The 12,292-nt window shown below is 40.3% G+C and overlaps 2 long non-coding RNA genes across 3 annotated transcripts in view; one reads left to right on the forward strand and one right to left on the reverse strand.

Annotated features, from left to right (window-relative positions):
• Positions 1-12,292, reverse strand: part of LOC115608399 — a 68,348-nt gene that overhangs the window by 18,789 nt on the left and 37,267 nt on the right. The gene's annotated exons all lie outside the window — the stretch shown is intronic.
• The window catches only part of LOC115608400, a 35,844-nt gene continuing 34,828 nt past the window's right edge, over positions 11,277-12,292 (forward strand). The window contains exon 1 of the long non-coding RNA XR_003991529.1: positions 11,277-11,685. This is a non-coding gene — a long non-coding RNA (uncharacterized LOC115608400). The remainder of the gene's footprint in view (positions 11,686-12,292) is intronic.

A 12,292-nucleotide genomic window follows, 5' to 3' on the forward strand; every position in this document is an offset into this window, starting at 1 on the left:
AAAATAAGCTCCTAACTTCTGACTGAGTCAAAGCAAACAGTGCTAATATTTCGTTACACCAGGCATTTTCACTTCATTTTCTTTTGGGTTTATTACCTACTGAAATAAAAATATATATATATATATTCCTGGACAACATGTGTTACTTAGTGCTCAGATAACTTTAGGAAAATGTCCCCTGACTTCATACAAGCAGATTTAAAATGGGGGCCAGATTATTTCAGGTGCTTACAGACAGGGAAGCAGAGTTGACATTGTCTGTAATGTATGCAAGAGCTAACTGACAAGCCATTAAGTCTGGCATTAAGTAACCTTGTAAGTGTTTGGTTTGTGGTTGGGGGGTTGTGGGAGGGCAGGGGGGGATATGAAAATTAACGAGTAAAATGCTTCACAAAAATAGTGTGTTGCTCTGAAACAAGAAAAGAAATTATTTAAATTCTTTCAAAAAACTGGACTATGTAACATGCCTTAAAACTCCCCTAGAACACTGTGGAAAGGAAGGAATTTTCTTGCAACAACATTTTGGGATTAACTGAGCTATTTTGCCCAAGGCATGATTTAAAGTACTTTCTTTCTTAACACAATTTGTGTTACTGTTTGTGTAAGAAATCCTACTCCACAACTATTTCTAGTGTCATACCACCAAAGTCAGTGAGTTTACAACGAGGATGAATTTGCTCTATCCTGTTTTCTTCACTTTATTTATTTGCCTTGGAAACGAGAATCACCCACAATTACTTATTTATTGAGTCTAAAAATCTTGCACCAGCATGAAAAAGCATTAAAAACTGAATGCAAGAGTTCCTGCTCAAGCTGATACCTGTCAACCTAAAGCAGTCACGGTTGATTCAATTGATACTTCTGGATTAAATGATCTGGCCTGCATACCAGCTGATTTAAAAATAAGAAGTAGCATTTGCATATTAATACCTAATTTCTCCACTTGAATCCATGCCATGGAACTGCCATTGATGCATAATTCAGATCCTGATGTATCTGGTAATACAAAGACATCATACACTGTGTTTGGCTTCTGTGGGACTGGCTTGTGGCTTTCTGAAGGCAAGACACTTGCCCTATCTTGTGGCAATTTTGGTTTCTTTACCTAAAACAAAGAGTATATTTTTTAACAAGTAAAAGAGAAAATACATTGGTCTACAAATAAATCTAAAGATTTATAAGGATTTTTCAGTATTGCTAAGATGCTGCTAAACTCATCTATTATTGGATATAAAGGTATTTTAGGATATGTTTAATTTACTAGAAGATGTAGATCTACCTTTTAAAACTAAGCCAATGTTCTGTATAACACTACTCATTTTCAAAGTATAGCTGTTAAAAATATAGTTGTAAATTATTTTTTTAAATACTTGGTTGTATGTTCTTACTTCTAATTATAAATTCCCACATTTTGACATGTGATACTGAAACCAAATCCACAGGGAGTTAGAACTCTTCACAACAGTCCTGACTAAGAATCCATCAAGCCTCATGTTTTGGGCGTTTGGTTGGGGTTTTTTTTCCCTGTATGTATGTACCTAGAAGGCAAAGATATTCATCACAAGAACCAACCACGCAGACTGAGATTTCTATCTAATTTACAACAGTATAAATCAAAGTAACTTCATTGAGGCTCAGGGAGTTACTCTGGATTTACACTCATCAGTGTAACAAATATAAAACATGAATTAGTGCCAGTTAGGATACTGTGTGATTATTTTTTTCACTGAAAACATGATGTAAGTTTTTTCATTTGTGGTAAAAATAATTCTATTATTTTTCACGCATCTGCAGTGAAGTGTATACTAAATTTTGAACAGAATTCCCGTTTTCTACAGAAGAATGGAATTTCATAATTTTACAAAGAATTTCATCTACCTGAAAGCTATTTTCTTTAGGAAAACTGCTCTGATGGAAATTTTCTGACCTGCTTTAAGCTGAACTCATAATTCATACAAATAAGACACTGCTCAGCAGATGTTCAGGAAAGAGCAAGCCAGTGAGCAAGCACACACGCATCCCCATGTGGTTACACTTGAGGTTCTCGGTGCAGAAAACAGGAAGGATAGGACAGTAGCTAAAGTGGTATGAAAGCAATGAGAGTAATTGGGTTTTAATTCAGTAGGGCACCTAGGATTTGTTTCCAGGAAAATAAAATCATATCAAATTCCATTTCAGATTAAATAGTGCTGTTTTGACTCTTAAAGAAACCTTTCCAAGCACCCCTTACCCTGGTTGTTGTGAAGCCTATCTCCTTTTTAAATGGAAAATTAAAAATTCTGATGTTAGACAATGTTGAACTGCATAGCTATAAGTATTCATGAAGTTTGAACTGAATTTTGTAGATTTGAAACTGCCTTTCACAGTTAGTAAGCTAATTGCATGAGAAACCTCAGGATCAAGTTTGCGCTGTGAATGAAGATATGTCACCTTGGTCAGACCTTCACAGGTACCTGGCTCCCAGAAAAGCAGTATTTTGAAGATTTCAGCCACAGTGACTTTGTATTAATTCTATAATTATACCACTGGCTGAATTAAGTTATCTGCACAAGTCTGAAGAGAAAGGCCCCAGCCTGATGCAGTGATTTCTTCTCTGGAAGCAGTGCAGGTGACACCTGGCAGTATTTCCATATAGAGAACCCACTCTCTTTCTTTCCCGTGAAACCTGGGATTTCTTACAGAAGATTAAAATCCCTTATTTTCCCGTGTCATGTCTAATTCCCCTCCTATTTTCTAGATGCAAGGACTGAAACCACACAGCATTGAATCCTACTCTGCTTTGTAGCCTTGCTTTGTGCGTTGCTGAGGACAGAGACTGGGCAGTGTTCCCGGCGAAGAGCCGCCGTCTATCGAGGAGATGGGTGGGCTCTGCGCTCGCTCTGCCCAGCTGCCTTTGAATGCTCCCGGCTCATGGGAAATGGCCAAAGCCGCTGAATTTGGCTCATTGATCCCCTCCCTCCTTTCCTCTCTTTCTCCCTCTTTCTTCCCTGCATTCCCTGAGGGTTCTCTTGGCTGGCTGAAGGCGCTGCCTTGCTGTAGGCAGGCTTTGATCGCAGCCCCTGCTGCTGGGGGGAGAGGTGGGCACAGTGAGGGCTGCGGGCTGGTTTGGGTTTACAGCACAGGCTTTCTGTGAATGAAACTCCTTAAAATAAAAATAAATAAGTAAAATCAAGTAGCTGTAGCTGCTGTCAGAGCCATTCCACAGTAGCCGGGTGCATCTGCTTTTTCTCACCTCCAAAGCAAATCAATATGGCTTTAAATGATTTCCCTGATGCCTGGATTTCTTACCTTGTGCTGCTCTTAGCCCAGCCATGCAGTCGCCTGGTCATTCCTACCTCATTTTTTCACTGTTTCTCCCCTGGCTGCTTCTTGCTGCCTTCTTTTACAAACACATACAAAATACTCACTGGAGCAGCTTGGGTTTGCTCGTGTGTCATTTTTTCACACACGCACACATTTGCCATCACTTGCAGCCACGCACGCACTCACCACAGTGCCTTAATACGTATGCTGCCTGGCTGTATCTCCATCCCTCTCGTCCTTAAGCACACACACTGCCTAGCTGGTCGCTGCTGAAGCAACATCTGCTTATCAGGAGTTTTTCTTCTAATGTGGTGGTGGTTAGTGAGGAAACACTCATGTTTTCTTGCAACTCTGTGAAAGATATTCACGCTTAAAAAAATAAATTTAAAAAAATAAATAATCTCTTGAGCTCTGGGGTTTTTTCTTTTCTATACACCTCTTCCCCCTTGGGGTAGGCATATTTGAGTGTAAACCTATCACTAGTGCTAGAAATAAAAGACCTCCACGCAGATAAAGCCATGCTTTGGGGACTGTCCCATTTTTTTACATCCTGCCTAATCTTGGATTTGGGTTGTTCAGAACATGAGGTATCACTGATGGCATGAAAAGCCCTCAAAAATGCTTATGCATCATCTGAGTATATTGGCATACCAGTGATGTACTGAGAGCCGGTCAGTGTAGCTGGCAGATGCAGGAGTCCTCTGAATCTCCTTGTCACTTCAGTGATGCACAGAAACACGAGCCGCTTATTCCAGACAGAACCCTCAGCTTACAAATCCAAACTGCTTTCACCAATATCATTGCCCTTTTGTTATTTATTTATTTTTACCGTGTGTTGTTCTCTCCCTAATTTTGCATTTTGAGGTGCTTTTATATGCCCAGTCACCTGCTTCAAGTATCTAGGAGATCATTACTTGCTTCTGATTAGCACAGTGCATTTGTGTGGTGTGCTGGAGGCAAAAATTTAAAATGTATCAAAATGCAAATATGCCCCCATTGACCTCTGGAAAAATATGTGTTACATTTACAGAGTACTTTCAAAGAAAGCCAGAAAGGAAGAGGAGAGAGAATATGGGTTTTGCAAAGCTTTGTGATATTGAAAAGAAAATAATTGGGAATGCTTACTTAGAAGTTCGCGTTCCATGTAAAGCAGAAAGCCTTTTTTTTCTTTTTTTCCTTTTTTAAAGAGGGAGCGGAGGGACGAGATCATGATACTCCTGCCCACTTTGTGTGTCATTCTGCTTACGCTGCTACAAGAACCACTGAAGTGAATGGAGTTGCTTGTGGTACATACTTTTTCAATCTGCCAAGATTCAAATATGTAGTCTAATACATGGCAATGGTCCAGAATGAGACATAGAAATTATTCATGATCTTTCCTTCAGTGTGAAAGACTCCTTCTATAACCTCAGCTTAATGACTCTGCATTTAAGAAGTAAATGATTCTCACCAAGAGAAGTGAGAGGCAGCCACATTTGCCTGGAGAAAATAAAGGTGGTATTAAGACAAGCGACATCCCTGCAGTGAGGTATGTCTTCAGAACTGCACTAAGGAAAAAGACGCAATATTACCCAAGTTATTTGAGCTGGTTGCTCTTTTATCCTCAGTGGTAACAGTGAATATACTCTTTCACTAGAGAAAACTGCAGCTAGATGTTGGGTTACACTAGCGAAAAAAAATATTCCCTCACCCCAAAAAGAAGTTTATGGCCTGGCCTTATCCTTAGTCTCCACAATGCTTTTCTGCAAATACTTGTTTGCCTGGAGGCATGGCTTCTCTCTAATCCCCTGACACAGTCAGAAATGGTGATGTCCTCTCAAAGCAAGAAAAATGCTTTAAAGTAACCTACCCAACCCAAGTAAGAATCTGTACGAAAGTTTAGTACTAGGTCAGTGTTCAAATTAGCACTGCTGGTGTAACGAGGGAAGTCATTACGGCATTTTGTGACCAGTCACCTCACTGCATTACGCTTTGCTGCTGTGTCTGGGGATGGAAGGAAAACCACACAAAGGAGCACAGCTGCTTCTTGCTGCACTCAGTAGCACATATTTTTATTCTTCAGGCTTTATGAGAATCTAATATGATAAACACAACAGACCAGCAAAAGGAAAGGAAACAGACATAGCTGTGATGATTACTAGCATATAAAAATCGCGCGGAAGAAGCAGCAGCATATGACCACCCCCAGTCTACCAATGGTTGTTGTGCCATTGCTGAGCTAGTTTCTCTGTCTCTGGCTATTGCTTCATTGCACTTGGTTATAAGTGAAAGATATCTAATGCTAATGACCATGGTGCCCACCCTAACCATGCATTTGAAATATTAATAAAAATAATTTATGTCATGTGACTGCTTTTTAACTAGCTGCTTTCAGGACTTTAGATCAGGATTATAAAAGACATGCATTTATAAATTATTAGCCTTGCGCACATAAGCACTGCATACTATGGGGAGCACTTTTGTAGCACTTTAAATTAATTTATTGTTATTCATTCCAGCTGTCTGTGATGTAAACCTTTGGCTATAAATTTGTACCATCATCCAGCATACCATTAAACTAAAGTGGTGCCCATGCTGGAGCATATAATAAAACATATGAATAAGATTTCTGTGGGGACACTTTTTTTAAACTCTCTTCTCAGTTAATGACACAAGAAAAGTGAGATAACATAGTCACCCTATAACATAGTCACCCTATAACTATGCATTCATTAAAATATGTCTGGTGGGGAGAGACTTAAATTTGCACTTCTATTGAATTCTTACTCAATGTTTTTCTTTACCAGATTGTTTCAATTCATATCCTATCTCAAGTAAAAAGCTTTGTCTGAAGCCATCATGAAGTCACTAGCTGAGACTGCCAGAGGATTTCTGTTGGACCTGAACTTTTCAGGAGTGGAAATAGCTCCTGACCACTGAATCACAGCAGTACAAGAGCAGAGCACTTTTACTGTCTTATCTCCTCTGCAGGCAAACATTCTTTCTCCTACAGATCACCATAAGGGTAACAAAACCTTATCTGCATGACTAACACCATAATGTCTTAATCCACTTCATGGTATAGATTTATTTCATACCAGCTCATTGGGATACAATCTCCTGAACTTTAAAGCAAGTTATGATTGTGCAGTACTCTGCCAAGCGGTGTTAGAACCACCCATTGCTTTGCTCTTGCCATATAGGTCTTGTCTTGCTCATGTACTTGTTAATACTTTTTGTCACTTTTGTGACAGATTACTTCTACCAAGCCTGTTTGAAGGCAATCCTGCCCATCTCAGTCTTCCACTGGTATCAGTAATCAGTAATTGGCTGGTAATTTCTCAGCTTTAGGCTCCTGATATCAAATATAGGTATATCAGGAGCCTAATTATGTATATTATGTCTGATAATAGACAAAAATCTGAATGTCAGATTATGTCAGATTTTAACATAATATGATACAACTCCTTTAATTTGTGCTAGCTGCTCATATACACCATGCTTTTCAGATCTAAAGCTTTCTGAGTTATTCACCCAGTCGCAGGGCTTTTGGAAGATTGACTGAGAGCAGAAAATGGTACTCATAAAGAATAATCTTTTAATCATCATTAATCTCACTAATATGAAGACTAGTTTGATGGAATTAAGCTTTCTTTACCTTTATTTCTAAATCTATCTGAAATTTCACAGTTTGGGAATCTCGGTCTTTGATTTGGGATCATCTCCAAACAATTGGCAAGCAGGATGTCTGAACTACTTGGGAATATGTGTACACCAGTAAATGCCCTTTATATGCAAAAATTAACATTTGATGGTAGGAAGATTGTACAGCAAGATACTACCTTGCCAGAGAATTTTACTGTGATACAAATGTCTAGGTCAATTGTCAAAAATTACTGAAGCACATTTAATAAAAACTTCAGAAAGGAGCCTATAGAACGCCCTAGAACTGAATTCTGCCTCAGATAGTTGAACCACACAGGAACTCTTACAAAAAAGTTGTTACTTCTTGGATGAAATATACCAAAGCTTAAATAACATATGGATAATCTTTCTGTGTCTGTTTTGCATGCCACAGCAAGGCCCTTATGTGGACATCTGCACAAGTGGGGTGAGTATATAGAAATAACCTGAGCTTTATTTACACTTTTGGGAAAACTAGATGAGAGATCAGATTTACCTATTTGTGTTATTCCTGCCTCTCTGAACAAAACGTAAAGCACTATCAATTTGCATTTTTATATCACTTCCACTGAAAAGAAAAAACAGTTAAGGCAATCTTCTGCACAGCTACAAAATGTCTTTCTGCTGCTGCCTAGCTACAGGGTCTCCAACTGACAACAAGCACACAAGGAGTTAATAACACTTTAAGCTTCCCTGGCACAAGAGATTAGGACAAGAGATATAAACCAGGTGCCTGAGATGCAAAAGGCTGCTGATTCCTGGGTTAGAGGGTGGGCCTTAGCTGTTCTTTTAGCTGTGAGTCTGAAGACATGGATGGTTACAGCAGTCAGGGTTGGTTTGGGCTCTCCGTTCCTGCAAAGATTCTCTATTCATATTGAGTTTCCTTTGAATGAAGATGTGCCCTGCTACTTCCAGCTGCAGGATTAGTCTTCACCAGCAGTTTTTACATTCTGTCTGAGGAAATATGCAGAGCAGCTCCTTTTTATGTTTTTACAGATGTACTGATTTGGAGCTTTTTTGCTAAGATAAAATGTTATTTACCTGATTAAAATTTTCTTTTAACTTACTACAAAAAAAAGAAAACTTGGTTCCATTAAAAAAAAAAAAAAAAAGGAATATAGAGCTTTCTTTTTTATTAATTGGTTTATCACTGTTACTTGATGTGTTTTAAATTGTTTAAGGAGAGTTTCCTTTCTTGTAACACGTAGCTTATAATTACCATGTAACTTAGATGGTCTCAAAAGAAAGGATTGTGTTGTGTTTAAGTTGCAGCAGCTTACACTATAGTATTCATCTCCAGCTGCTAATTAATCTGTTCAGTTATCTCTGCCTCCCTTTCCTTACTGATTACACAGAAAGAAGGAGCTTTTTTTTCCCTTCTTACTCAATCTTTTAGGAGTTGGCTGTATTGATTTAATCCTACCAGAGTTCGCTCAAGTCCTCTAAAGGTGCCTCATTGAGGAGAAATGGCACTTCTCTTCAGTTTCCATGTTCCTGCTGACATTAGAGATACCTGCTGTATGTGGTTTTTCACTTTTTCATCTTCCCTTGTTTGGTAGGACTAAGCTCCTTAGTCCATTACAATGCCTAGCAGTTCCAGCCAGCCATGAGGACCTTTGTATGTGCCAAGCAGTCAAGAAGCCCCCTTCACACAAAGAGGGCAAATCGGATATGACAGAAGATAATAGGTGGATGCCAAGAACTGAAGGCAACAGAAAGATACAGTGGTTGTACCTCTGCAGTTCGATGAGTGTAATCTCCAAAGTAGCTGATACATGAATGGTACACTTTATTGTTCATCCACACAGCTGCTCTCAGACAGCTCTGGAAAAATCGTCTGAGGAGGGCTTGTTGCCTGTTCATCCCCTACCTGAGCTCACAGACACAGGGCCTTGTGTACCCAGGAGGGCATCTGCTTCTATTGTCTGAGTCATTAAAGTGATTGCCATGCCTGCCACATCACCACCTCACAGACATATGCTAGCATTTGTGGTACTGTCAAAATATGCTTTAAAGCCCATTTCAGCAACAAGCTTGCTTAGATTCAGTGCCAGAGAATGTTAATTACTGTGGTGCAGTCTTCTGTTTTCTGTGGTGCAATAACAATTAATTTACACCACTTGGAAAAACACTTGCACTTTTTCATTAAGAATCAATAAAAGCAAATCAATATAGTATAATGTATACAATATCCAAATTAAAAGCTCTTGTTTTTATACTTGAGCATCCCTCATAAAATTTCATTGTTGATTCAAGCAGTTTGTCTATTCTAATCTAATGAGAAGCTGTCAAGTTTCTTTTTAGCATTTTGGAAATGACTAAAAATGGCTGCCCTGATACATGGCAAAAGAATGCAATAATTAACCACCAAGTTGTAAGTCAATATAATGATGCAAATGCTGCTGCATTCTTCTTTCTGCATTGCATCACATATGCACCTGATAGTCCGTAGATTCCATTTTAAATCAGGATGGAGGTTAACTTCTATTTATAGCTGTAATTAGAAAACACTGTCACTAATGGAGGCTGCTCCATTGGCAGAAAGTGTCACTACAGAGTAAATTCCCCAGCAATTTTTGCATTTTAACAGGTCAAAGAGTAAGGCACATTATTTGCTTCTTTCTGGGACAACCTGTTTATTCTTCAAATCTGATGAATTACTGGAACACTAATTTCAAAGCTTCTTAGAGAAAAATCCCATGGAGGTTTTTTCTGCCACTGCTCCAACTACACTAGACGCTGCAGAGCCTGAGAAGGTAGCTCATGCTGCTAATCTCACGATTCCTGTCCCCCTTGCAGCAAGGGCCAAGCAAAACTAATGCTTCCAGGTGGCTTAAATCCCAGATCCTGGGCCCCACCATTGAGTGGACAGAAGCTCTGAGGCTTGTCCAGAAGTGATCTAACCCAGCAGCTCCGCCAGGTAAGTGCTCCCTCAGCCCACAGTGGGGCATCCCCAGCTTGCAGTGAGGAACACTTTGCCCTTTACACCACAAGCTCCTGTTTCCATCACCATGACTTCCTGCCGTGTTTTGCACATTTCTGAGTGCATCCACAATGATTATAGCTTATTTTTAAGAGTTAACCAGAACAGAAAGAAACAGGGTAATTTTAATCTTGTGGATGGGCAGATCACCATTTCCTTTCTACAGACAGAACTATCATGGGTTTGAGTTTAATGCAAGGATTTTTTTAACAGCGAATTGATAGATGGCCCTTTTAAATGTGTTAAATGATCCAGATACCACAGCAGGATTTTCCAAAGCCATTAGACAACTTTGGTAGCTCGTGGCAGTGGGCTACAAGGACAAGTGTCACTGAGATAAAAATGCATCTTTGTCAGCGACATGGACAGTGGGATTGAGTGCGCCCTCAGCAAGTTTGCCAATGACACCAGGCTGTGTGGCTCAGTTGATATGCTGGGAGGAAGGGATGCCATCCAGAGGGACCTTGACATGCTTGTGAGGTGGGCTGATGCCAACCTTATGAAGTTAACCAAGCCAAGTGGAAGGTCCTGCACCTGGGTCAGGGCAATCTGAGGCACATCTACAGATCGGGCGGAGAAGAGATTCAGAGCAGCCCTGCAGAGAAGGACTTGGGGGTGTTCGTTGATGAGAAACTGAACATGAACTGGCTTCAGTGTGTGCTTGCAGCCCAGAAAGCCAACCATATCCTGGGCTGCATCAAAAGAAGAGTGACCAGCAGGTCAAAGGAGGTGATCCTGCCCCTCTACTCTGCTCTCGTGAGACCTCACTTGGAGTATTGTGTACAGTTCTGCTGTCCTCAACATAAGAAGGACATGGAGCTCTTGGAGCAAGTCCAGAGGAGGGCCATGAGGATGATGAGAGGGCTGGAGCACCTCCCGTATGAAGACAGGCTGAGAAAGTTGGAGCCGTTCATCCTGGAGAAGAGAAGGCTGCGTGGAGACCTCATAGCAGCCTTCCAGTATCTGAAGGGGGCCTATAAGAATGTTGGGGAGGGACTCTTCCTTAGGGACTGTAGTGGTAGGACAAGGGGTAATGGCTTCAAACTTAAACAGGGAAAGTTTAGATTAGATATAAGGAAGAAGTTCTTTACAATGAGGGTGGTGAAGCACTGGAATGGGTTGCCCAAGGAAGTTGTGAATGTTCTATCCCTGGCAGTGTTCAAAGCCAGGTTGGACAGAGCCTTGGGTGACATGGTTTAGTGTGAGGTGTCCCTGCCCATGGCAGGGGGGTTGGAACTAAATGATCTTAAGGTCCTTTCCACCCAAACTGTTCTATGATTCTATGATTCTATGATTAACTAGACTAAATACACAACATAAGATGGTACCAACGCCAAAGAGCTTACTATTTATCTCAACCTGACAAAGGATGACTAGGGTAAGAGGCAGGGATGAAGCAGTATTTTTGATTTATTCAGAAGTTTATGTAGAAATTGGGTTTTCCAAATGTCATAAACACATGAGCACATTCAAGGATCCTCTGGAATAGAAGATGTTTTGAGGCTTTAAATATTTCACTTGTCCTTTCATTCAGGTAATATACCATGGCACCATGTGAATGTACCATGATACTCCTTTTCTTCTTTTAATAGATGTCATAACACAGAGAGAAATATTAGACTCAAGCAAGCCCTATGGTTTTGATTGTGGTTAGTCTGACGGTTCTGGTTTGGTTTAAGTGGAAGCTGATGAACAATGGTTTAAAAGGAGAAAAGGAAAACAGCTCCAGCACTGAGGTCAGTGAGCCACTTCCTACACCCAGCTGTTTCAGTTTATTTTTTTAATTAAGTTTGGCTTAAATTAATGATGACAGTTTAAAGAGAACTCTTTCACCTATTGAGCTTACTTTACATCTGAAACCAAGTCCCTTCTGTCCAATTGCATTTCGTTACAAGATTTGCAGTTAGGTTCCTAAAAGGCCCTCGTTTCTCCCCACTTTATTTTGTCATCTCTCTGCTCTGCTATTGCCCTCTGCCCTTTCATGCCCTTTCAAGGGAGGGGTAAAGCTGTTGCTGCTGCGGTACGGAAACAAAGTGTCTCCTAATTGATCGTTAATGCTACCAGAGCATGAGGATGTTGGGAATTGCTAGATCAAGCCCATTTACTCCAGCTTTTGGGTCAGCTCCTCAGATGGTATAAATCAGTGTTCCTTCCTGCCTCTCTTGCAGCTTAGTGTAGGTTTGTACTGTGGAAGAGCTGGTTTAGAAGCTCGTGACTGTAGCTCTGCCCAGGCACCAGATTCTACAGGGCTTTAGTCTAGCGAACAGAAGTATGCTCTCTGCTTCAGAATAGCGGTAGTTTATCTCCAGAAGCCTGAGAATGAGCAGCTCTAGAAGTAATGCT

This window comes from Strigops habroptila, chromosome 5 (assembly GCF_004027225.2).
Source record: "Strigops habroptila isolate Jane chromosome 5, bStrHab1.2.pri, whole genome shotgun sequence".
NCBI lineage: Eukaryota > Metazoa > Chordata > Aves > Psittaciformes > Psittacidae > Strigops > Strigops habroptila.